Here is a 13,466-nt window from a genome sequence, read left to right as displayed (position 1 = left end):
AGGAATAATAAGCTGGCATGCCGTGTTGCCTACCTGTCAAGCCTGCATGAGTATGTTCACAGTTCACATGAAGCTGTGTCTATTTTGAAACGATAATTGCATTGTAGTAATACAAATCCAGCTTTTAGAGTGACAGTGAGGCAGTCTGCTGTAGAAGAAGGAAGTCTGAGGTGGAAAACAGGACACTGAGTTCTGGGTCTAACCCTGCCACTAACTCTGGGAGGAAGTTTGTGTGAATCTCCTAACCTTACCAGACTTTTGCTTCTTAGTTTTTTTTAATGTTTATTTACTTACTCTGAGGTGGCGGGGGGGGTGGGTGGGCAGAGGAAGAGGGAGACACAGAATCCAAAGCAGGCGCCAGGCTCTGAGCTGTCAGCACAGAGCCTGACGCAGGACTTGAACTCACAAACAGTGAGATCATGACTGAGCTGAAATCAAAAGTTGGATGTTTAACCCACTGAGCCACACGTGTGCCCCAATTTTTGCTTCCCTATTGGCTAAATGAAAAGTTTGGAGTAGACAACTTTTAAGATTTCTGCTAGTCCAAAAATGTTTTAATTTTATAAACCATGTACCCTGTTGTGCAAAAGAAGTATTTGTTTTTCTGTCAAATTTTATAAAGTGCCTCTTCTGCCCGGTATCAGACAATGGGATTTTGGTGCATGTGCACTAGATTTTGTTTAGTGACATTTAAATCCAGTTAGTGATTGTCCCTTCTTTCTCATTCATTGTAGCTGGGTGGTGTCAGGTGGGGTCACTTGACCTCATGTATCTTCCTGTGCTAGCACCTGCCCACATGGACACTCTCTGATCGGGTCCTTGCTATGCACGGTCTATCTAGGTCACTCTCCCTATGGTCCCTCTTGTTATGGTCCAAGATACTTTCAGATCTTCTCCCTCTCTCTTTCTCTTTCTGCCTCCCTCTCTTTCTTTCTCAGCTGTTATGGCTTTCTTGGAGGCATGAAAAAATACCAGCTGCTGTCTTGGGAAGACAAATGGAAACATGTATATGCTACTTGGGCCAGTCTTAGCGTACACATACCTCATAGCATGTCATCTGAAGAGCCCAATATAGCTCCTGAACCTGGTTTGGGAAGTGGGGTAAGGTTCTCCCCACTCTCAGATCCTCGAACCTCTCAGGGGGCATCCTGCGCCCCTGCCCAGGACTCTCTGAGCATGATGGCAGGATAGGTCATTATCCAATTTCAGTAGACATTTGTTTTCTCCAGAAGATGAGTATATTATTATTTTCATCAATCAAGTAAGATGTATTTCCCACTGTTGGGATGTATCGGATGATAGATCAAATCACAGCTGGTTCTGTTCCTGAAAAGCATCATAATCCTCCTTCTTTCAGAATTAAAAACAAGAGAAGAGAATAGACCAGTTATTATTAAAGATAAACTACAAAATTCGTATTTGTATCGCAATTTGAACATTTGCAAAATCCTGTGCTTCAGACAAATATCCCGAAATATTTGTGCCTACCCATTTTTTCTTCTCCTTTGTCCCTTTCCAAATGAGTAAGAAGTGCATTCTCTTTACCTATGGGGATCAAATTTAGTTTAATTTCCCATTACATCTTATATTTTGACTATTTTGAACAGTTCAGTTTTGCTCAGTTATGATTGTTTTGCAGCAATATAGAACATCTCTGAAGCTTTCCATTCAAATGAGGAGAAAATCATCCAAGTGATTATTGTCTTTGACATAATCTTGGGAAATGTTGAGTATACGTGTCTTTCTATGTATCCTGAAAGATGATGAAAATGAAGACGAAGATCTAAGCCTGAATTTACACATCAGGAGTTGGTAATGGCTCCATTATGCTGTACTCTGTTTTCTTCAGTGGTATTCTATTTGAATCTTTTTATTATTTGATAAAAACTTTAAAAAGCAGACTTCTTGAAACTAGAATTGGAGTAGCGAAAAGAGACAAGCTGCATCACAGTAAAGCAAATGGTAGAGATCTGAAGTAATTCATTGGTTCATTTTTTCTGTGGAAAGGGAACTCTTTTTATTTTTGGCAGATTACCTAATGGCTGAATATGCAGACTGTGTGTTTGAAATCCCAGTGAGTTTTCAAAAAATTCATCACAAGATGCTGGGTGAAGAAATGCCTGATCAGTGTACAGTGCTTCTGTCTTAAAAGGAAAGAAGAGAAAAAAACTGCTCATGTGGAGAGAATATAGAAGTTACTTGATCTGAGAGCAAAAGCTCCCATCTGTTTACTGATACCCACCTCCCATGGTCTTCAATCAGCTTCATCTTCTCAGCAGGAAGAACTTGTTGCAGGATAGAAATTTGAACTTCACTAATAGTATTAAAGGGGATCAAGGCTTTCATAATGAGTTTAATACCTCGGATGCAGAAACAGTTATTGGACACTGCAGAGTCTTAAATGATTCTCTTGGCTTGGTGAATTTTATCTTTCCTACAGGTGGAAAGTTTTAAAGTGTATATATTTATGTAGATGTGTAGTTGCTGGAACTAGAAAGTAAATAGGTGACCATCACAATGTTACATAAGTGGTTTCACTCATGGGTTGAAGAATTGGGGTATTTGGATCCCCAAATAAGGAACTTGAATTATAGTGGATTTGATTATGAGAATAGGAACATTCTTCCCATAGCATCCTTGCTTCTTTTCCTCTCTTCTCTACCCCTTCTAATTTCTGAAAATATAATGAATAATAATTACAACTTTTGAGTGTTTTCTATGCGTCACGTAATGAGCCGTTTACTTATACACGCATTTTCTCATTATTTCTTACCATAATCACTTGATATAAGAAATTCAAAGCAAAAAGTTTACGCTACTTTTCCAGGTCACACCTGGATGAGACGCAGGAAATTAAATTCAGGTGAAATTGATGAATCAGTTGAATGATACCACCCAATCCCTCCTTCCTACTCTATGTAGAGCAGTTTAAAACCAATTTCTTTGCCTGGTTCTCAGGTGTACTTTAAGGGGCTGCATCAGCACTGAAAGATACATCTCGGGGCCGATCCGGCTGCAAGAACAGTAAGTGCCAGGAGAGCCCCCAGCCTGTCCCAGCCACAGGCAGAAGGAAGAGAGCATGGTCTCCACCAGCCCTTCACCCTCAATGCTGTGGGTCTCCAAACCTCTGCCCCCCCAACGCCCAGAGGCTCTCTGCCCTGCCCCTGGCTCGCCACCCCGCCCCACCCTGTGGTTCCTGCCCCGCCCCCGGCTGTCCGCCCCGCCCCGCCCCGTGGTTCTCTGTCCCGCCCCACGGTTTCCGCCCCGCCCCGCGGCTCTCCGCCCGGTCCCTGGCTCGCCACCCCGCCCCACCCTGTGGTTCCTGCTCCGCCCCCGGCTGTCCGCCCCGCCCCTCGGTTCTCTGCCCCGCCCCACGGCTTCCGCCCCGCCCCCGGATCTCCGCCCCGCCCCACGGCTCTCCGCCCTGCCCCTCACGCTCTCCACCCCGCCCAGACGCTCACCATCTGAGGACCTTCCTTCCGCGGGAGGACACATAATCCGTCACCACAGCTGCCAGCCGGGCTCACAGGCCGCACCCGAGCTGCAGACTGGAGGAGGGGACTACAGCCCACAGGTGGCGGCCCCGGGCCTCCCCTCAGGCCGCCGCGTGCTGACGCCAGAAGATTGGCGACCACCAGTTCTCCTCAGAAGCCTCAGGGCGTCAGAACTCAGCCATGAGCTGTGTGGACGGGGCCTGGTGCCCCTTGTGTCCGTGTGGACGGCACGCCGCCTATCCCTACAATGACGGGACACAGTCCGGACAACACGTCCCCGTCCCTACGACGACGGGACACTCCCCGGAGGCGCCTCAGCCCGACATCCTCAGTGTCCGTGTGGACGACACGTCCCTGTCCCCATGGTGACGGGACACGGCCCGGACAACCTCTGTGTCCCTGTGGACGGCACGTCCCTGTCCCCACAGTGACGGAACACGGCCCGGAGGCACCTCGGCTCGGACGTTCTCAGTGTCCATGTGGACGACACGTCCCATCCCCACAGTGACGGGACACACACAGCCCGGACAACCTCTGTGTCCTTGTGGACAACATGTCCCTGTCCCCATGGTGACGGGACACGGCCCGGACAACCTCTGTGTCCCTGTGGACGGCACGTCCCTGTCCCCACAGTGACGGAACACGGCCCGGAGGCACCTCGGCTCGGACGTTCTCAGTGTCCATGTGGACGACACGTCCCATCCCCACAGTGACGGGACACACACAGCCCGGACAACCTCTGTGTCCTTGTGGACAACACGTCCCTGTCCCCATGGTGACGGGACACGGCCCGGACAACCTCTGTGTCCCTGTGGACGGCACGTCCCTGTCCCCACAGTGACGGAACACGGCCCGGAGGCACCTCGGCTCGGACGTTCTCAGTGTCCATGTGGACGACACGTCCCATCCCCACAGTGACGGGACACACACAGCCCGGACAACCTCTGTGTCCTTGTGGACAACACGTCCCTGTCCCCACGGTGACGGGACACGGCCCGGAGGCACCTCGGCTCGGACGTTCTCAGTGTCCGTGTGGACGACACATCCTGTCCCCACGGCCCAGACAGCCGCAGCGTCCCCGCGGAGGACCCTCAGCGTCCAGGACCAGGCTCGGCTCGTGCAGCCCTCACCGCTGGAAGACAGAAAGGTAAGAATACAGCACACTTGGCCACAACACGTGTCCACCGCTTTTTGGCAACATTTACTGGTCTGTGTACACACTGGGCAAAAGGTACTTTTAACGTGTAGACGAGGAGTTGGAAAATCACGGGTTTTGCGCAGAAGCAAGTGTCGTCTGGAGAGGACTTTTGTGTGTGGCATTGCTGCACCATGTCCTGCAGCGGCCCTGCTGGTGACGCAGGGCCGTGTGGTGTCCGCGGGTCGGAGGAGACGGGGCCCGGGGCCCCGAGGGGGAGGCTTGCCCAGGCTGTACTGGTCACACTGAGGAGACGCGTGCCTCTCATTCCTGTCACCCTGCGTGTGCTCTCTGTCCCCACCCTCCGCGTTCACTCGGCGCCGTGAGGTACCTTTGGGAAGTGTCCCGTCCCTCTAGATAAAGTGCCCTGTGTGCCTCAAGCAGAGGTTGTAAGTAACACGTCGCTCGGATACCCTGTTATTAACATTCCTACGAATGCTGCCTTGCGGAGGTGCAAAGGCTCCACCGGGTGTTCGTGCAGTCGTGTCGGTACACTGTCCGAGGAGGGGGAGGACGGGGACTCCACCCAGGGTGTGCATAGGCAGTATCCATCGTGGGCCCCTCTGCTCGGCTCTTTTCATTGTGCACATAGTGTGTGGAATGGACACGGGGGTCCTCCTCTTACAGCTCGTCTTCTTACATGTTAGGTAGGTTGCCAGGCAACAGAACGGTTAGTAAACGTGCGTTTTGTTAATTTTGCGTTAAAATTTACAAGGCGGTGATCTTCTGAAAATGACTGGTGGAAGGGAAATGGTTAATCTTATGTCTTAACAAAATCAGTCCTTGAGACCTGTGGATTCTGTTGTCGTTTCTCCTGGTTTTCTTAAAGAAACACGGGCTCTGGAATTAAACTGCTTGGTTAGAGTCTGCAGTCAAAAACTTGCTTAAAGTTCTCCAAGTCTCCTGTTTCACCCATAAGATAACATAACAATGTCATTGCTTCAGTGAGTTGTTCTGAGATTAAAGCAGATGATAAATAGGATGACTTGGAAGGGCCACTCACTGGCTCGTAGTCGCCTCTTCACGTTGTGTGTGGCCAGGGGTTAGCATGTTTATAGGAGAGCAGGAGAAATTAGGTCGGAAACACCGGCAGAACCGGGGTTGAGAAGAGCCTCCTTACCCGGTTAAGAAGCTCAAATTCTCTATGTAAAGGGAGCCATTTAAAGATCTGCTTAGGATGAATGTTTGGTAAATCTTGTGGCAGATCTTTACCAACAGAAACCAGAAGGCCAGGATGTGGTACTAAATGCCACAGTAGGAGATGGAAGTGGTAGGGTGGCATGAATCGGAAGAGACATGACTTGTGACAGACACACTGAATTATTCGACTTGTGTTGAGGAAGGGAGAGAGATCCAGGAGGAATTCCATTTCTCGTGTTTAGATGACTCAGCAGATACAAGCGGTAAGACAGTGAATACAAAATAAGAAGTCCTTTTAGTGCGTAGATTATAGCTAACATAAACTTGGAATATGCTAAATATATGACACCTAAGAAACTTTCAGGTAGACATGTACACTTTAACCTGGAACTTGGAAGTTTGGGCTGAAGTTATTGATTACAATTCATGAGAAAAATCACGATGGTTAAAGAATGAATGATCCCACCAAACTAATAAGAAAAAAATACAGGTCAAGGATGGAATTTCCAGAAACAATATTTAAGAGGTGAGGCTAGGAAAATATTCAAGAATAATCTGAGCCATCGGATAATCAGAAGAGAATGGGGTTGAGAGGAAGTCAAAGAATGAGCAAATTTTTAAAAAAAGGAGTGAATACCCAACAGTGTGAAATTCTGCAGAAAGGAAGTAAGGTAATAACTGAAAATACCAACTGGATTAGGTAGGGAAGATGTCCCTCATCTCGGCAAGTGTGGGACGAGTAGAGAGAAATGGACAGAAAGCACATGGCAGCTTAGGGGGGAACAAATGGGGAAGAATTGCAAATATGAATGTAGACCAGTATTTTTCTTAAAGTTTAACAAATGGCAGGGACAGAGGAGCCATTAGCTAGAAGAGATCTCGCAACTGAGGGAAGTGGTTTATTTTGTTTCTTCTAGCTTTTAAGATGAGGAAAACATGTTTTTAGGTGAAAGAAGGGAGACTATGGGGAATATGAATTTACAGAAGAAGGGGCTTGTTTTATCATGTCTCTAACACTTAGAGACCCGTTTTCGTTTCGCCCAGTCATATACTCATTTCCCTCATCTAAATATTTCTCCTTTTTCCTTAACCCTTTTTTGTGTCCTATCTCTTCCTCCTCCTGCATTTATGCTTACTCTGGCACTTATATTCTGTACCTGTCTGCTGACAGGCCCATGTACTTTTCCTATTCCCTCCTCTGCTATCTTAGGGATTTTGCAAGATTACTGTGCCTATTTTGATGGGAGTCTGTTGGCTGAGGTCACATCCTTGATAAGAATGACTGATTGGTAGTTGTGGAAAATACTGGTATTTTACTCAGTTAACATTTGTATAGTTTATCAGGTATAGTCAGTATTTGAATTCAACCCTGTGACCTAAGGAGAAACCCAGGTCCAACATACAAAGAGTAAGAGTAGATATGTTTTCAGAGTATTTTGATACTATTTAAAGAATAATTTTTAAGAGAAAAGACACAAGTTCATTTTCTATCTCGGTTGGTCAGAGAAGGACCAAACCTTCACTGACGATCTGAAACAGAAACCTCAAGGTGTGAAATTATATAACAACCTAATGTTTCCTACGTAACTGTCTTTACAATTTCAGGTTGTGTTTTTGGGAGGAATGTGACCATCTCCAAGCTATGAAACACTTAAACAAATCAGGCGAGATCGAAAATCTCTAAGTAGAAGCCAGTTTTATGAGTGCCTCAGAAAGTGATCAGAAAATAATGTTTTTTTTAACACGCTCTTGTCTCTGAGATTGCTGGATGTAGATGGAATTCAAATAGTGCTTTTTCCTCTCTGGGCCAGTGCCCCACATTGAGTACGTTAAGCACCTTTCACTGGTCCGCAGCAATAAAGCACATTTTCTTAGTGTCAGAACAGACAACCCATAACCATCAGAGCCACCGGCGTTGGGTGATTACATACTGTCTTTAAGAAAATGTGATGCTAAGATGCAATTCAATTTCAGGAATAGGATGTGTCTCCTGGCAGCAGGCTCACATTATTAGACTATCGTGGTGGGACATTGTGCATTAGCTGCAGGGGCATGACTGTAATACAAGCAAATAGAAAGCAGATCTCTGACCAAAAAAAAGGTTCTTGAAAAATTTTATCTCAAATATATTTACTTTTAGTGTTCTGGAAGATGACAAAAGATCTCAAATTTATATCCCTGAGAGATGGTAAAACCAAGTGTAGACCACAGGCTTTGGATTCACATATACCTAGTTTACAATATTGACTTTGGGTCCTAATTGCCATGTGACCCAGGACACATTACCCATTCCTCCCATGCTGTTGTTTCCTTACCAACAAGTAAGAATATAGTACCTACCTCATAGGGCTGTGATGAGGATTATTATCTAATATGCATTAAGCTGCTATTACTATCTCTGGCTGTTATATTTCCTGTCATTTAGGAAATAAGGGTAGGGGACAAGGAGGTGTGGTTGGGTCAGAAAGCAGAAGATTCAACCCAAATGAAATACTAAAGAAGATGGCAAGCCATATACAAACCAAACAGATCTTTTTTTTTTTTTTTTTGATTACTTATTGCCTCTATTTTTTAGCCTAATTCTATATGAAAATTCACATGTGCTAATACCATTATTTTGGCATTCTGATATTATAGGGTTTATTTGTTTTTGGTTGGGCTAAAGAAACCCTGGCTTTTACCAGTCTAGGAAGTATTATCATATCTTCATTCTTTGGACTGAATACCAAAAAGGTGTATTTGTCCTAGGAGTAGGAGGATTATGTCCATCCTCCCCAAACCAGATGCTGGAACCAGTCGAATTAAGCCCTTCTAGCACCAGGCTTTTACACTAGACTTTTGATTGGTCTTAGAAGTTAATTGCTTATTTCAGTAACTGCATATGGACAGTAACCTTCAAAGTGCCAAAAATGAATGGATGAATAAAGCGTAAGAATTCTCTGTGGAGAAGCCCTGGTGTGTGCTTAGGGCAACAGAGGGCCTCTGGTTAGTAAGATCAGTAGTTGCAGTAGGCATGTAGTCCGCATGACTGGATAATCTGAAGGTGAAGGAACTAAGGTGTACAGTTGGCCGGGAGGGTTTCTGCCTCCCAATGGAGGGGCTCCAGCTGAGTCTGTTTGAACCGGAAGGACCCTTGTCCCAAGAACTGAGCCAGTTGTGCGATTCATGCACTAGGAAAGCTGTGTGGGCAGTGGATATTACATTAATATTCTAGTCAACTCAGTCTTCCTACAGCAAGGAAAGGTTGTATGTGTTCCCCAAGGTACAGAGGCAAGTGCCCTATTTTCAACTTGTTTCTCCCTCCCTTCTCCACCCAGGGTGAAATGAGAGGCTCTGCTTTTGACACTAGGAATAGTATATAAATGCATCCTGGGTAAAAATCCCTATAACCTTGTCTTCACTTTGGCTTCTGATATATTCCTGTAACATTGTTGATAGCATAGTGATAACCTCAAAATCCTTAACTTCCCCAGCCCCAGACCTTGAAACTTCAAATATAAATATATTTGCCTAAATTCAATGCACCAAAATCAAGTTTATCAATTGGATAATTTCTGAATGACCTATTAGAGAAGTTAGCATGTTTCTTTAAACATTTATAAAATTTAGAGTAATTCATATTGATTTTTGAAACTTTTTAAGATCTCTATACAGTTTGGTTACCTGGCTTTCATTTTATTTTGCTAAGAGCTTTTTAAGGTTTACTGCATTTCTTTCTCTACCATAACCCCACATCCAACTTGTTAAGAGCTGGGGCTGAGTAAGGGGGGGGGTCCTTTATTTGGGGAAGGTATCAAGAGGAATGTTCCAGAGATTGGGCATTTAGTACATATTGGGTGAATCGACTTTTGACAAATTAGCTGTCAGTGAACTGGCTTTCTTTGTGCAACTTCAGGAACTAAATCTAAAAGGTCGCCTACTGCTTTTCATAGGTGTATTTTTTTTTTTTCAAATAAGAATCAATTTCCTAGCAAGAAGAATAAAATTATGCTAGAAGGAGTTCAGAAGAACAGGTGGACTTGTGCACTGCACATTGTTATTTACAATTAGAGAAAGGCGTGTTAACATGAAAAATAAGGCTCCTGTTAGATTAAAACATGCAAAACCACATTAAGGAGCTAGTGTTATGGAGATCTTGCAATGATTTAAAGTGATATATGCTTGGGATTACAAAAGGGTTCTAAGAGAGTAACAAGGATAATTTCAAAGCTCACTGAAAAGCAGAATCTTCCACTGAAAGAGGCTGATTTTCTTCTGGTTATAAAAGAAAACCCTGTTCGAGAAATGATAGTGCTAAGTTATCCAGTGGTACTGAGACTGTCAGAAAGCAGTAGATGTTCCTAGGAGTAAGAAAGCATAAGGACAAAACTGATTAGAGTTTGGACTTTGATGACAGCTGTGAATGGAAGTCCTATTTCTGGAGGGTGCATTTGCTTTTATGGAGTGAAAACCGTCAAAGATGAGGGAGACATACAGCAGACTTCTTTCTTCTTTTTCAAGTAAGTTACCAGCACACAATTCAACACTCATTGGTTTGCAAATGCGGACTGGTTTCCCTCTTGCTGTGTTATATATATTTTTCCATGACAGTTGGTAGGTGGGCATAAAAGAAGATTTAAACTCCAAAGAAATTAATTTGTAAGTTATTAATATTGCTGATATAATTGAAAGACAACTACACTTTTAGAGTATTGTTGAATAATTTACTGATTGTGACTTAAGCAAAGAAAGAACAATAAGTTTATTTTATAACAAATACACATTTAAACTCTTCAGATTTGTCTGTTGTGTCCACCAGAAAGGGTAAAAAATGGAAACATAATTAGATACAAACAGTACGAAACTAACTTTTTCAAAGAGAAAAAGAAATTCGGTAAGGCCGAGGAGTTTTAAAAATTCTAGTTAGAAATTCTTCATGCTGTTTTAGTATACCCTAAGTTGATGGCAAATCTTGTATGAGTATAGGAAAATTTAGAGCAGTTACACAAAACATGTTCAAAGTGAAATTTCAGAAAGCAAGGGGAGTCTGTTCATATGGAAACCTTCATTAGGGTCCTTACAAATTTAGCCAACTCATTTCATCAGAATGAAAGGACATTAAAAAAAATTTTTTTTTTGATTTATTTATTTTGAGAGACAGACTAAAATAGAGTGCAAGTGGAGGAGGGGCAGAGAGAGAGAGAGAGGAGGGACACAGAATCTGAAGCAGGCTCCAGGCTCTGAGCTGTCAGTACAGAGTCCCACGCGCGGCTCGAACTCATGGACTGTGAGATCATGACCTGAGCTGAAGTTGGATGCTTAACCGACCGAGCCACCTAGGTGCCCTGGACATTTTTTTTTTAACTGCCTTTATTTCATCGATGTCTATGACTAAAACCACAGGTTTGCTTTCCACTTGGAAATACTGCTATTTTTGGTTATCAGGGTAAGAGTGGCATTTTCCCTAAGTCTACAACCTTGTCTGTCTTTGCAGAGACTCCTAACGTTTAGTTTCATTGTTTCTCTATTTGTTTTTGAGGTGGCTTATGCCCTCAGCTATGCTGACTGCACATGCTTCTGTCAGCCCTGGACTATCATTCTCTATTGGTCTTGAGTTTGAGGATATAAGAAGGCTTTTGCTGGTTTCATTTAACTTAAACTTGGCATCTTGAAAGATAATTTCTTCCTAAACATGTATATCCTCTTGCTGAATTGTTTTAATTTAATTAATTGACTCCAAGGACTTTCCTCATTTTTTTCATTTCTATTAACTCTTCTCCACTACTTGTACAATCCCTTAGATGTTTTATATTCACTCTGTATATAGTATTTTGAATTTTAATAGTATATTTACGCTCTGCTTATTTCTCCTATCTCCTGAAGAGCATCTCCGGAAGAGTTATGGATATGACCATAAAATCCAATAAAGATGCATTTGTCAAACTGATTTATTTTCCAAACTCTGTCCCTGTTAAATTCATAAAAGAATCCAGATTTCTGCAGATATTTGACTACCGTAGTGGAAATGATAAGAAGTGAAAGAGTCATCCAGGCACAGATATTAAAAAGAGCCACATGAGAGAAAGCACTGTCGCATAATGCTAAATTGTTTCTTCTCAAAAGATGAGGCAATCACCTAAGTAGAAAAATTAATCATAAAGCATGTTAAATCATCAGGCATGATAAAAGTTGGCTTTTATGATTCATGATAATTAGTTTGGAAAACTAGAAGGTATAACTAAATAGACTTGTGAGAGCAACTCACAACTGAGTAAGTTCATTTTACTTTCAGATTCAGCAGACAAGCCAAATGCTTCACACACACACACAAAAAGGTCTCTAAATTTATTATGAAACCTACACTTTTAAGTCATGGAGCCTCAGTACCATAGTGTGATTTTTTATGTACCACTTGGTAAGTAAATAAATGACTTTGGCAAAACCTTAAAATAAGAGAAAGGTTTGTCGTCACTTTTTTGTCCCCTTTCCTTATCATCATATTTCCACAAAATTCAATGCCAAAAAAAAAAAAAATTCTTGTCCCCTGGATGTTCCATACAATATGGTCACAATAATAATAGCAAAATTGTCTCATCCTGGTTTAGCTGTCACAAGCTGGAAATAACTCAGACTTGAGTTTTTCCTTACTTGTTCAAGGGAGTCATTTAAATGTCCTTTATGTGCTTGCAATCAACTTTGACTATCAGTTTTTTCGCACCTCATATTTTTTCTTTTCCTCTGACACTGAAGACTTAATGCACTCATTTTCTGGTCACTGTGTTCACTTCCACTGGAGAATTTGTTTCTGTTGGGTCACTTTCATCATCATGTTGGCTCCTAAATTAGGACAGTTGTAAGGATTTATGGTTGATGAAATTGATTTAGATTTTTTTTTTTTTTTTTTTTTTTTTTACTCCAGTGGGCACTATGCTCCATTTCTTTTCTTAACCTGTGTTTCCATGTGCTTTTCTCCTCTCATTTTCAAGACACCTGAACACATAGCTCATTGATATATTGCTTCCTGTCATCCCTTTTCCCCAGGACTCTACAAGTCACTTAGGGCTGGGCTAAAAGAGAATCTGATTGATACAATGGAATATAAACAGATGGCTTGAGGATTAGCCCTAATGTATTTAGTTATTAGTGAACAAGATTTGTTTTCTGTCTTGCCTTTAGCCTCCTTGTAAGGCAAGTCTATAATCAAGGAACAGGCTTGGAAACATCTGATTTTGCCATGGGTTATAAAGGTTAATTCTGTACAACTTTCATTCTGTAGACAATGTCAAGGTACAAACCAGAAGTATTTGCTTACTGCTGAAACAGTTGCAGTTTTGCATGCAATTGGTGGCCCCCCAAACAGGGATCCTTTTCATAAACATCCATATTTTCCTCTAATACAAATCAGTGTGTCCTTTGGGATTCATGCTTATCTTTTCATATGACAAACTAGACCTAATTTAAATTAAGATGGAATTGAAAATCAAAAAACCACAGTATTACATTCAGCCTTCATCTTTAAAAGTATTTGACCATCGTCTTTATCAAAGTAACCTCAAATTAAGACAGTGTTGTTAATCTTCATTTTGCTGATGAGGAAATGAAGGACAGGAAGGGCGAGTCACCTGGGATTACACAAAAAGTCAACAGCAAAACTTGGA

The sequence above is a fragment of the Panthera onca genome, chromosome D2, assembly GCF_046562875.1.
Source record: "Panthera onca isolate mPanOnc1 chromosome D2, mPanOnc1 haplotype 2, whole genome shotgun sequence".
Taxonomy (NCBI): Eukaryota; Metazoa; Chordata; class Mammalia; order Carnivora; family Felidae; genus Panthera; species Panthera onca.
Note: the sequence above shows the minus strand (reverse complement) of the source record.